Genomic DNA, 12,277 nt, shown 5'->3' with positions numbered 1-12,277 from the left:
TGAAGACCAGAGTGTGGAACCTGGTGATTTCATCAAGGTAATTACAAGCTGCAATATTTTATGAGTCAATCACTGGACTTCCCTAAGAAGCAATCCTATAATTCAATGAGTGACCTTTACCATGAAATAAGTATAAAGCAGGTATGTCTAAGAGACCTTGCCATAAACTATTCCACAGTATGAACAATGGGGATGGCATTTTAGCTATGATCCACCATATCTGGATCTGGAGTTGTAGATGAATTGAGGACCAAAGAAAGTAAGTCAGTTATCCAAGATTGCAGTTGATGTCAGCCTCAAACTTGACATTATAATTGGCACCTCCTAATGTAGCATATGAAACTGTTTTATACAGCCTTTATGAAATAATGACACAGCTATATAATGCACATATCCATGAGTAAATCTCCCTTCTCTGTTTTAATAAGCATTTATTGAATAACTAGTATGTTCAAAGCACTCTGCTTGGTTAAGATTTTCTTCAAATCTGCTCTGTATGTTTTATAATATGAGTAAATGTTTAACATTGCAAGTAGGGTGGGGAAATATATGGCTATTTACTAAGAATCTAATGCTTGCCAGGCACTGTTCTAAACACATTACATCTTACTTCATTTATTTACTAAAACCTTAGGGTATGTACCATGTATGTTCCTTAATGATATTCTAAATGGATGCATTTTATTCCATCCGGTCGTATGCAAGATTATCATTGAATAAAAATCATCATTACTGAAAAGCGTTTATTATATAATTTTATGTAGCACTTAAGTGCCATATCATGGAATAATCTTAGAGTAATGGATTATAAATGGTCAATAAGATAATGACAGTTCCCTTTTATGATGAATCAACAATTAATACTCCCAATAGAAGAGTTTTTCTTCTCTCTTGCTACACACTTAAGCATCCCCTTAAAAAAGAAAAGGAAAAATGGAAAGAAGAAAAACAAAATCTCACAAAAGACCACATATTATATGATGTCATTTATATGAAATGTACAAATAGGAATGACTGCTAACTGGGTATGTGTTTTTTGGGAGAAGGATGATGAAATGTTCTAAAATTGATTATGGCAATGGTTAGGAAACTCTGTAAATATACTAAAAACCACTGAATTGTACACTTTAAACAATTGAATTGTATGGTATGTGAATGTATCTCAAAAAAGCTGTAATTTTTTTAAAGTTCTGAATTTCTGCTAATTACATAATCCCTTCAGATTAATCTTGTGAGACACCCTCCTAATAGCACTGGAAGGTTTTACCATTAATGAGTTGTAACTTTAAAAAGCAATCAGTAATATAAAAATGAATTCCAGTACAGAAGGCAGTAACTTACAGAAACCATGGAGAATGATAAGTACTCTGACTGGGAATAACTCATATCCATGATAAAATAAATCATTCATCTAGTGCTTTGTGAAATAATAACACTGAGAAAATCCTGGCCCCCTCCAGGATTCTGTTATCTGTCCTCAGTTCAACCATTCTGTGTACTTCAACAATGAAAAAAGCACACTATTGCCCACCAAGTCCTGTTTCTGTTATTTCTAATCTTTCCTTTTTAACGCTGTAGTATCTCATCCATTTTTTTGTATCCTTAGAGGTACCCTTTCCTCATTCCTCTTCCACGTGATTTTACAAATTTTCTAGGACAGCCTCCTCCAGTACTCCAACACTTGAAAAAAACAGCACCTACACATGCCCAGGGAGCCTCAACTCCACAAGGTTAAAAGGCGTCAGATGAATACCTTAGGTGAGCATGGATATAATACTTTTATTGCTCGCTTAATTATTAGATTTCTGGAGGCATCTCTTTACTAGGCAATATTAAACCTTTCAATTGTCTGGACATCCCCTGAAGAAATCTCTTTCTTTCCCCTCCAGGCTGAGTGTCCAGGACGAGTCTTACCTGGCACACACTGCAGTGGAGCTTCACAGGCTAAGGAGGGTTCCTCTGGGGATCCAGACCCCTCACCTCACTGTTGAGGGCAGGAAATGCTGCCATGGTTTTCCCTTCCCGGGCTTGCCCATCCTGCTAATTTTAGGCTGCTTCCTCATGTGGCTGCCATGGGTATCAGAGCATGTGGCTCCCCTCGGAGGAGCTATTTTCTCCTATGAGCCTCACTTGTTTGTTTCCAACTTCTTTCTCTTCTCTCCCCACCTCTCCCCACCTCTGTGGGATTGAGCTATTTAATAGTAATAAATAAAGTATCATTCAGAATTATGCTTACTTTAATCTGAATTTATTCCTGAATCCCAAAAAAACCTTTTTATATTAGATTTTAGTTGTACTTTCAGTAGCCATATTTCCAAATCGTGTTTATCTAGGTTTAAATATTTACTAGGTTTTTACTGTGGGTAAACTGTTAACTTCAGTCACATACAATGAGTAAGGCCAATGTGTATTTCACTGATATAATCTTGGTAACAAATTTATCAAACTTCCATTGTGTTCTGTGATCTGTGTTAAGACGTGGGAATATAATAAGGTAGAACCGCTGTCATCAAAAAGCTCACAAGATATTTCAGTATAGATAGAGATTCAAAGAGGCAGGGCTTATAAATTCCTGTTGAGATTTAGTTTTGATATATAATGAATGGACTCACTCATTCAGTTAATCAATAAAAACGAACCTGAGATTATTCTATAGACAAAGTACTCTGCTAGGCCGTAGAGGGAATTAAAAAAAAAAAAAAAGTACAATACAGGTCCCTCCATTAGCAAGATTATAATATAAACAAGGAACAATTGCTCAACATTTTGTCCTTCCCAGCCATTACTTCTCAACTGTTCCTTCAGGCTATTGGATCTTACATTGAAACTATAAGAATGAATACATTTTCGAACTCTCATGAAAATCTATCCATAAAAATGCTTGTTTTACTTGTTTCTGGATGCCAACTATTCTATGATCCTCTCTGTTACTTTTGTGAGGTTTTTAGTGTTTAAGAATCTGAAATGTGCTGTCCATTCCCCTTATAAAAAGTGATAATCGAATAAGATGCACTGCAAGGCTGTTTCTTTTATACCACCACTTGAAAGTTACTAAAGGAGTCAATACATGAAAATAATCATGCTGTGCCTAATTTGTATTCAAAGTAGTACTGTTAATTTGACAAAGACCTGTAGTTGTTTCCGGTTCAAGGCCCATCCATGTGCTCAGACGCATCGAAAGGTGCAAACTCAAAGTGTCAGGGTTTGCAGAAAGGAAAGGTTTATTGGTGGAGAAGGTGCCAACTGAAAAGATGGGAGACCTAAAAGTGCCTCAAATGCATCTTAAGCGAGCCCAGAATTCAGGCTTCTTTTATGTCAAGGGAAGGGAGAATGGGCGGGTCAAGAGGTGGGCTCCAAGGAATGGGGGTGGGAGGAATCTCCAAATCTCTTTGTTCTCAGTGGGTTCTTGATGTTCTTGACCCCACCCCCACCCTTTCCCCCACCCAGCCTCCCCTGCTGATCTGAGTCCGGTCCTGAGATTCCTGTAAATCTTTGTAAACAGTCATGGCTTTGCATATCTTTTCCCACCTATTCAGGAGGCTGTTTTTGCAGAATTCCTGTAGTCAATTAGAACTATTTGCTTGAAGGCCCTGGGAGAAAAGAAGGCTAGAATTTACAGTTAAGAGTCAGACTGGAGAGAAGCAAAAGCATTCCATTGTTACATAGCTACAATTAGTTTTAGTTCTGATCCTATTTGAGGGCAGTGAGACATGCCACTCAAATATACATATATGTATATGTGCGTATATGTATATGCATGTATGTATGCAAATATGCAAGATCAAATATATATGATCTTGCCCTTTAATTTGATGATGGTTATATTGCTGATTTAGGTTTGTATGGGACCTGGCACAAAGAAGAAAATAAAGTGAACTTCCCAGATTTCATATTTGGGACAGCTAAATTATAACTTTCCAACCTTAGATATCTTTATAAGACCCTTTGAAATCAGTATGAACAAAATAGTTCAGAAAGAAAGAACAAAAATAAATAAAAACAGAAAAAAAGAAAAAAGAAAACAAAAAATTAAAAAAGTTCAATTTGCTACCCAAAAGTTTGACTGTGAAGCTCCAGTAGTTGCGTTTCCTCTAATACAATTTTAATTGTTTTCTTTGACATAAAAACACATAGACTTATAAAAGATTCTTATAAGTATAAATCCCACACTTCATACTGTATTGCTTTGGTGATGCTCATTATTAATTAGAACTTGCACAATCCTCATCTTATGATTGCCGTGGGATAAAATTAATTTTAAAGCATAGTTTATCATACAGCGGAGTCTTTGTTTTTAAAAACAACTTTTATTCTTTACTGTTTCAAAAAAGGAAAAAACCCAGGGCATTTTGAGAACTTTCTCTGTTCAGAAAGTGTAGTAACTGGAGTAATCACACTGTAATTTCAAAGGCATGAACACATCCCCACATACTGGTCAAGGACCACATTACATGTGCTTTTCAGGCTTATGCCTATTTGAATGCCAGTTGAATTTGCATAATTAGGGGATGAAAAGCAAATATAAAGAAATGTAGAGAGTTATAAAAAGAGAGCATTTAAAAAATGTTTCAGATATTCCTAATATGAACATTACAACTGTTTCACACTGGGATCCTGAGAAGGAAATTGAAGCCAGAATGTAAATTTGGAGCAGAAAAGGAGGTGAGTATAATTGTGAGAATGAATGTTAAGAAGGATTCCATAATAAATATCCAGAATTATTATTCTTTATCTTATCAGTTAAATGGCATATATTATAACAGATAATATTATCAATAAAATTATTTTGTTTGCATCTACTGAAAACAAAACGGAGGCCAAATTTTCTTCTGTGCTTTCAAATTTATGTGGCAGAAGGGAGTTCTTCCTCTTATTTGACTCACTTCTGGGCTAGGTCCATACCCACCATCTAACAGAAAAAGGACTTTTTATATTGCAATTCAAAAGGAGGAGAAAAAACTGTTATGGGTTGAGTTGTGTTCCCCCCCATTCATATGCAGAAATCCTAACCCCCAGTACCTCAGAATATTACTGTGTTTGGAGATAAAGCTTTAAAGAAGTAATTAAGGTAAAATGTTGCTACTGGGAAAATGATTTCAAAATCTCATTTCTTGTCTTCATGAAGGAAAGACTTCAATCAAGAGACAGAAATTTGTGCAGCATGAACAGCAGAAGTTTATTAGTGAAAGAGAGTACACTCTGAGACATGGTGCCGGCTGACCCGAGAGAGGGAAGCAGCCTCTCCTTACATTGCAGGAAGGCTTTTATTTCTATGGGTAGAATTGTTTCTCCCTCACCCCTCTCATATCTCTCTTTCTTCCTCTGGGGTACCTAGTCCTCTGGCATTTAGCAATGCATTTTTTACATTTTTTTATTTAGGGGGATGTATAAACACATCCCCTTGGTTTTGGGAGAACATATTTACACATCTCTTTGGGGTATGTGAAAACCTGGAGGCCTGTTGGGCTAGTAAGGTATTGGTGACAAACAGAATGGGTTCCCCCCTTCTCTGACTTTTAACAATACATCTCTTTGATTTAGAGGTATGTGTAAGCCAGGAGTCCTGCAGGGCAGCTGCCAGGGGTCTTGACCCAAGTAGGAGCTGCAGCAAGGGGCTTTCTAACTGGGGCTAAGTCTATCCTTCTGCTGCTCATTTCTACTTACCTACCTACCCTATCAATATGACTGGTGTTCTTATAAGAAGAGACTAGGACATGCAGAACACACAGACCCAGGAACGGCCAAGTGAATACCCAGGGAGAAGGTGGCCATCTGCAAATCAAGGAGAGATCTCAGAAGAAGCCAAACTTGCTGACACCTTGATGTCTGACTTCTATCCTCCAAAACTGTTAGAAAATAAATTTCTGTTGTTTAAGGTGTCCTGTCTGTGGTATTTTGTTAGGGAAGCCCTGCCTAAATTAATACAGAAACATACCCCTGATTTTTCATATTAAGGTAAAAACAGAACACTTGGTTTTTCTTAGTCAAAACCTGTCCTCCTCCCACTTCCCTCACCAGCCATCCTCATCTTTGTAAATGTCCTCAAGTCTGAAAACTACCAGTGGCCCCAGCATTCTTCCTATTCTCTGATCCCCTACAAACCATTCATCACAACTCTTTTAATCCTATCCCCAAGGTATGTTTTGAATTTACATTCTTCATTCACTTCCATCACAACAACCTTAGTCCCCACCACTGCTATCTCTGGTTTGGATTATTGCAAAAGCCTCCTGATTAATCTAACTTCCTTCATTTTGACGGCTCCTCTGATTCAGCAATCCTATCCAGTTTAGCAGCAAACATAATCTTTTTCTTAACACATATAATCATTGCCTGTTCTCTTGGCTTAAAGCTTTTGAGCAGTACTTAGCATAAAACTCCATAATGTGCCCCACTTCATTTGGACTCTGATAGCCTATCACCAAACATACCTAGTGCTGCTGAACTTTGTCTACCCTAATTTTCTTTCAGTTCCTGGAAAATGTAAAGGTGTTTCCTCCTTCAAGGGCTTTGCTTTGCTCTCTCCACCTAGAATGTTTTCTCAGCCCTCTCTTCAGAGGGTTTGATTCTTAGTTTTGTTTTCAGTTATAATTGCAACTCTTCCATTGACGTCTTCACTGCCCATTCTGTTTCAAGCACTTTCTCCATTATTCTCCATCTCTACTTCTTGTTTGTATCCTTAGGATTTATTAAAATTTGAAATACTTTTATTTGGCTGCCTGCTTATTTTTTCCCCCTCTCTCTACTACTGGAATTGGGAAGGCACCACAGAGCCAGTGCTCAGTAAAGGCTTATTAAAGAATCTAGTAAAAGATGTGCCTTGTATACATTTCAGACTGATGCCATAATGCTTGGTCAAAGGCCATGGAGAAGAGATGACTATGGGGCCTATAGGACAGGGGATGAAAAGAGCAGAACTCTCCAGTTGGAGGGACTCCGTGAGGGACCTAAGAAAGTGTGGCTGTGCAATTGCTTGACTGAATGAAAGCTTTCACCTCCGGAAGCAAGAGTGGGAAAATGACTAGAGGAGGCTTTTCCAATTGATCAGTCAAGGTTAAAGTGTATGATTTGGTGGCGATTGGCAACAAATTATTTTGACCAGTACCAGTCTGTCCTTTCAAAATTAACAATAAAAGGATTAACCTTGCTGCACATCTCATTTCTCCATTTTTGGAACTTAGGTTGTTTTACATTTTTGCTATTAAGGGATATTAGGTTGGTGCAAAAGTAATTGTGGTTTAAAAGGTAAAAATAATTGCAAAAACCACAATTACTTTTGCACCAACCTAGTAACATTACAATAAAAATCTTCGTTTATACTTTTATTTTCCTGCATCTTTGTTTTGATCTCTCCTACTAGAATTGGGAGAGTGGCGCATAGTGGGGTCGAATAAAGATGTTAAATGCATCTTGTACTTCCTTAGGACAGAGTCCAAGAAGTGATATAACACAGGTGATTAGTGCAATGTCTCACAATAAATATTGCTATTATTATGAACTAATGTTAAGTGAAATTTACTGCCTCTTGAAACATATTGTCAAATTTATTCATAAAAGGTTGTGATAATTTACAATGCTGCCAGCACCATTAATTAATTTTTGAGCAGATGCTGTAGCCCAGAAACTGTTCAAGATATTGGGGAATAGAGCACTGAGAAAAACAGACAAAATCCCTGCCTTTATGGAGTTTTCATTCTAATGGAGGCAACAAATATCTATATATCTATCTATATATTTATAGATTGTATATAATTATCTATTTTTTATTTATAGATGACATGTAATATAATAGTGTAATATATTATACATTTATGAATTATACAATAAAATGTATATGATAATGGATATGAAAAAATAGAGGGCCGTCCCAGTGGCTCAGGTGGTTGGAGCACTGTGCTCCTAAAGCTGAGGTTACTGGTTCGATTCCCACATGGGACAGTGAGCTGCGCCCTCTACAGCTAAGATTCAACAGTTCTCCCTGGTGTTGGGCTGCCGGGGAGCTGCTGTGAGCGGCTGACCGAAGAACGATGACTGGTGACTGGCTACCGACGACTGGCGACCGATGACTAGCGACCCACTGCCTCAGCCGGGGGAGCACAAGGCTCATAATACCAGCCTGGGCCAGGGAGCTGTGTCCTACACAACTAGACTGAGAAACCACGGCTTGAACCAGAGTGTGTGTGGGGGAGGCGGAAGAAAGGGGAGGAAAAAAATAATAAAAGAAAGATAATAGATATGAAAGAAAATAAACCAGTATGAGATCATAGAGAGCAAGGGGGTGGTTTTTTGGGTAAGGTGGTCAGGGAAGATTGGAGAGATGACATGAGTAGAGACTTGGATGAAGGAAGTGAGGTGAGGTCCAGCACAAACAATATGGCTGGATGAAGAGAACTAGTGTAATGGTGAGATGGAATGAATATCTAGTTTAGTGCTGTCTCAACAGTCTGAACATTATTTTTTAAATGAAAAGCATACAATAAGTAAAAATATTTTATTTTGTTCTAAATTAAAATTATTTCATTATTGGTGATATGGACTACTTTACCAGATGTTCTTTTACTATTGTAGTTCCATAGAGATAATATTAGTAATAACAATAGCTATCATTATAAAACACTTGCCAGACACAGGCACTGTGCATGTTATCACAACAACCTAGTGAAATAAGAATTAACATCCCCCATTTATAGAAATTATGACTGAGAAGTAATTTTCTGTAAAACAGATCATTAATAAATGTCTGTAGGTATTTGGGAGGGTAAAAGCACAGAGGTTTGTAGTGGCCTGTAGGCTCAGATTCTGAAATCCAGACAAACCAGCAGCAGAGGCTATACTCCTCCTCAATATCTCATGCTGCTTTTACATAAGAAATTTACATTAACTGTCTGATCCTATAGTTGTCTCTCTTTAAAGATAATCACAGGATATTTTCTAAGATCTTGCACCACAGCCTCATAGATTCATAAGGTTAAAAGGAATGTCTAAAAATGTCCTTTCCACTTTCTACAAGCAAGACCCATCTTTAAATATATTCCAGATAGAAATACATCCCTGTGGCAGACTTAGCTACCCACCAATTCAGGCTCCCTCTCTCATCATGTAAAGTAGTACCCGGGAACTCAGACAGGGTTGATTCCCAGTCTATTTGCATCTAGGTATTTCCTTATTTGGAAGTAGGGTCTTTGTAGATGTAATCCAGTTAAAAAGATGTCATAATGAATTGGGGGGGGGGCTTAATCCAATGACTAATGTGCTTTCAAGAGGGAAATCTGGACACTAAATAATGCTCAAACTGTTGAGACACACAGGAAAGGACAGCATGTGGAGATGGAGGCAGAGATTAGAGTGAATGGCAAAGACTGTCAGCAACCACCAGAAGCTAGGAGAGAAGTATGGAAAATTCTTTGAGAGCCCAAGAGGGAACCAATCCTGCTGCCACTTTGATTTCAGACTTCTGGCCTCCATTACTGTGAGATAATACCTTTCTGTTGTTATAAGCCATCCATTTTGTAGTATTTTGTCACCGCAGCCCTAGGAAACTAATACACATACATATTCTAGCCCAGATACTTAATCCTTATCCATTTTTCAATAAGATATAGAAACATGACCTACTGAGGAATTCTTTCTTGGGTCTCAACATTCACTCAGAAGTTGCAGGTTCTAGCAGAGTCTAATGTAAATTATCAAGAGAGCCTTGTTTCAAGTTTTCCTTTTTTATTTTTTAAGGAGGGCGCAGCTCACAGTGGTCCATGTAGGGATTGAATTTTCCTCCTTTCTAAGAGATTATGTTAGAGGCTGGCTGAATGGCTTGGTTGGAATCCGAGCTCTCAACAACAGGGTTGCCGGTTCCATTCCCACACGGCATGGTGGGCTGCACCCCTTGTAACTGAGACTAAAAAACGGGCGACTGGACTTGGAGCTGAGCTGCACCCTCCACAACTAGATTGAAGGACAACGACTTGGAGCTGATGGACCCTGGAGAAATACACTGTTCCCCAATTTAAAAAAAATGTTAAGAAGACTGGCCTAGGAAATCCAAACTTCGTTTTTATAAACAGGGACTCTAGTCTACCCATATGCATAAATGTCCTCTGAATGAAGGAGATTCTGCAATTTAAGTTTTTCTTCCAGGGAGAGTACAGAAAGTGACGGCAGCCATCACTGTATCAGGAGCCCCAACTGGTGGTGCTATCAGGTGGTGAAGCCAGTAGCTTCACATATGATCAGCCTGGTATCCTCAGATTAGCTCCAGTTGAGGCTAAGGGGTAAAATAAAAGGCTTCACCTGCCTTTATACCAATATTCATTAACGTTTCATCTGCTACTTCAAAGTCTCCTTGGAAAAATAATAGATTGGAACCTAGAAGCAGAAAGAACCAAACCAAAAAAACCAAGAGATTTTCTTCACTAAAAGGCCCTTGTACACATTGCAGCGTTGTTACAAATCACGTCCACCCCTCCGTGGGTCTTTGCAAACTCCAACTTGGGTATTTGGCATTTTCTTCTTTAAGCAACGCAAAGAAACACACTACGCAGGCGCCCGAGGCCACGCACCCTGGAAGGATTCCTGCGCAGACGCACGGGCCGGAAAGTCTGCCGGCTGGCGCGCGTGCTCCCGGTTCACTTCCGGCTGACCCCTCCCCCCCTCCCGTGTCTAGCCACCTCCCCCTCTCCCTTTGCCTCCCAAGTCTCTCCCCCAACTCTCCCCACCCTTCGCGCTCTCCGCCCCGCTCGCCTCCTGTCCTTCCCCTCCCGCTCCATCCGGGTCGCCGACGGCTGTCTCTGGACTGGACAGCGGTAGCGACTGCTTCTCTCTGAGGAACCCGGTAAAGTTTCACAGGAACCGGGGAGGGGAGCAGCGAGCAGAGGCACCGACGCCGGAGGAGCCTTGGTGTTCGCCACCACTGGTTAGAGGAGGAGGGTCCAGGAGCTGGAGACCTGCCTCAGCTGCCGCGCTGTCTCACTCTCTGGGGAGGCGCCGCCCTCGGTCGCCCTAGGCTTCCTCTACCTTGAAGGGTCGGGTGAGTCGTGGCCCCGGTGGGTTCCGGGGCGTGTGACGGCGTTAGGGAGGGGACAGGCCGGGCCAGGCGGATTCAGGCCAGCCTAGCGCTGGGTGCTTTCTCAGCGCTTCCTCGTGGTAGGGGGCGGGGGACGGAGGCAGTTGTAGGGGCTCCCTGGGCGGGGGGCTGGAATGTCGCGGCTCGCTGGGGAAGGGCCCCCTCGGGTTGGACTGCGGGCCACCGAGGTGCTGATCCTCGTCTGCTGGTCTCCGCGGCTTCTGCGAGCTGCCCTAGCTGAGTGCTCGGCCCGCGAGTTTGGGTGTGTGTAGACTATTTCTCTCCCCTGATACCCCTGATCTGATCTGAGTGCGTGTTCAGGGAATGATGGGAATAAAAACTGCTTCTCATCCTTCTACCTGTTGCTGGCGTGAGGACGCCTTCCCTATACCCCTTATAACTTTTTAAGGAAGAGGACGGTTGAACCTCGTGCGTTGAAATGAAGGGACATTTTTCTTTCTTCTTAAAAAGCAAAACGGGGAGAGCATGCAGACAGCTCTCGGCAGCTATCGAGTTCTGATGCCCCAAAAGAGTGAACTCAAACTTCTGTGAATGGTTGGGGTCATGGAATGGGACAGCTTGGGCACTTGGTAGCCCGAGCGGAGGAAAGTGGGTTTTGAAACTTACCCGGTTCTGTATAAGGAATGTGGGTAACTACAACGGAAATAAGGCTGAGTTCCTGTAATTGTGTTATTTAGTAACGCCATGTGTTTAAAGGTCTGCGTAGGTATAGCTGAAGTGGACTCTGTTAATCTGTGTCTTTACAAAGGAAGAAATACTCAGTGTACTGGAAAGTTCTAAAGATTTCGCCACCAAAGGACACCACTGTCCCAGCCCCCACTCCTGTTCTTGAAAACTGCAGTGCTGGGGTAATTTGCAGTTTTTTTCAATCTTCAAATGATTGTCTGAGAGGCATAAATAGATGTAGATTGCCCAGGGGAAATATTTTTCAGTCACGGTTACCACTCGTAATAGAAAATACTGTATTTTGGGGGAGAATCTTGATATTTAAACTGCATATTTTGTGACTTGTGTACACTGATTTAAAATTAAATTTGTTGTGAAGTCATAGTGTATTTGATTTGTAAAGTATGATATTTAGAGACGATTGTCTTAAGATCAAGGCTTGGTGAGATAACCATAATTTTCTCTAGGGCGTATTGGCATCAATAATTGGAAGGAACATTTAAATTGTGGGAAATTTAAAGTTTCCATTAT

General features: G+C 40.4%; 1 protein-coding gene and 1 long non-coding RNA gene across 7 annotated transcripts in view; both read left to right on the top strand.

Annotated features, from left to right (window-relative positions):
* Positions 1 to 712: 712 nt before the first annotated feature.
* On the top strand, positions 713 to 6,952 carry LOC141572937 (uncharacterized). The gene is made up of 3 exons (XR_012498509.2): positions 713 to 1,758; positions 4,573 to 4,662; positions 5,126 to 6,952. It is a non-coding gene; the product is annotated as an uncharacterized LOC141572937 (long non-coding RNA).
* A 3,700-nt stretch (positions 6,953 to 10,652) lies between these two features.
* The window catches only part of HERC4 (HECT and RLD domain containing E3 ubiquitin protein ligase 4), a 116,763-nt gene continuing 115,138 nt past the window's right edge, over positions 10,653 to 12,277 (top strand). Inside the window, exons 1-2 of one of the 6 annotated variants that reach the window (XM_074339506.2) lie at positions 10,711 to 11,023; positions 11,829 to 11,928. The gene's annotated coding sequence lies outside the window, so the exon portion shown is untranslated. Of the gene's footprint in view, positions 11,024 to 11,828; positions 11,929 to 12,277 lie in introns of all 6 variants that reach the window. The other 5 variants (XM_019731761.3, XM_019731764.3, XM_019731759.3 and 2 more) reach the window with 5 other exon arrangements.

Source organism: Rhinolophus sinicus, chromosome 15, assembly GCF_057876585.1.
Source record: "Rhinolophus sinicus isolate RSI-liver-muscle chromosome 15, RSI-T2T, whole genome shotgun sequence".
NCBI classification, from domain to species: Eukaryota; Metazoa; Chordata; class Mammalia; order Chiroptera; family Rhinolophidae; genus Rhinolophus; species Rhinolophus sinicus.
Note: the sequence above shows the minus strand (reverse complement) of the source record. Positions and strands in the feature narration are given on the sequence as shown.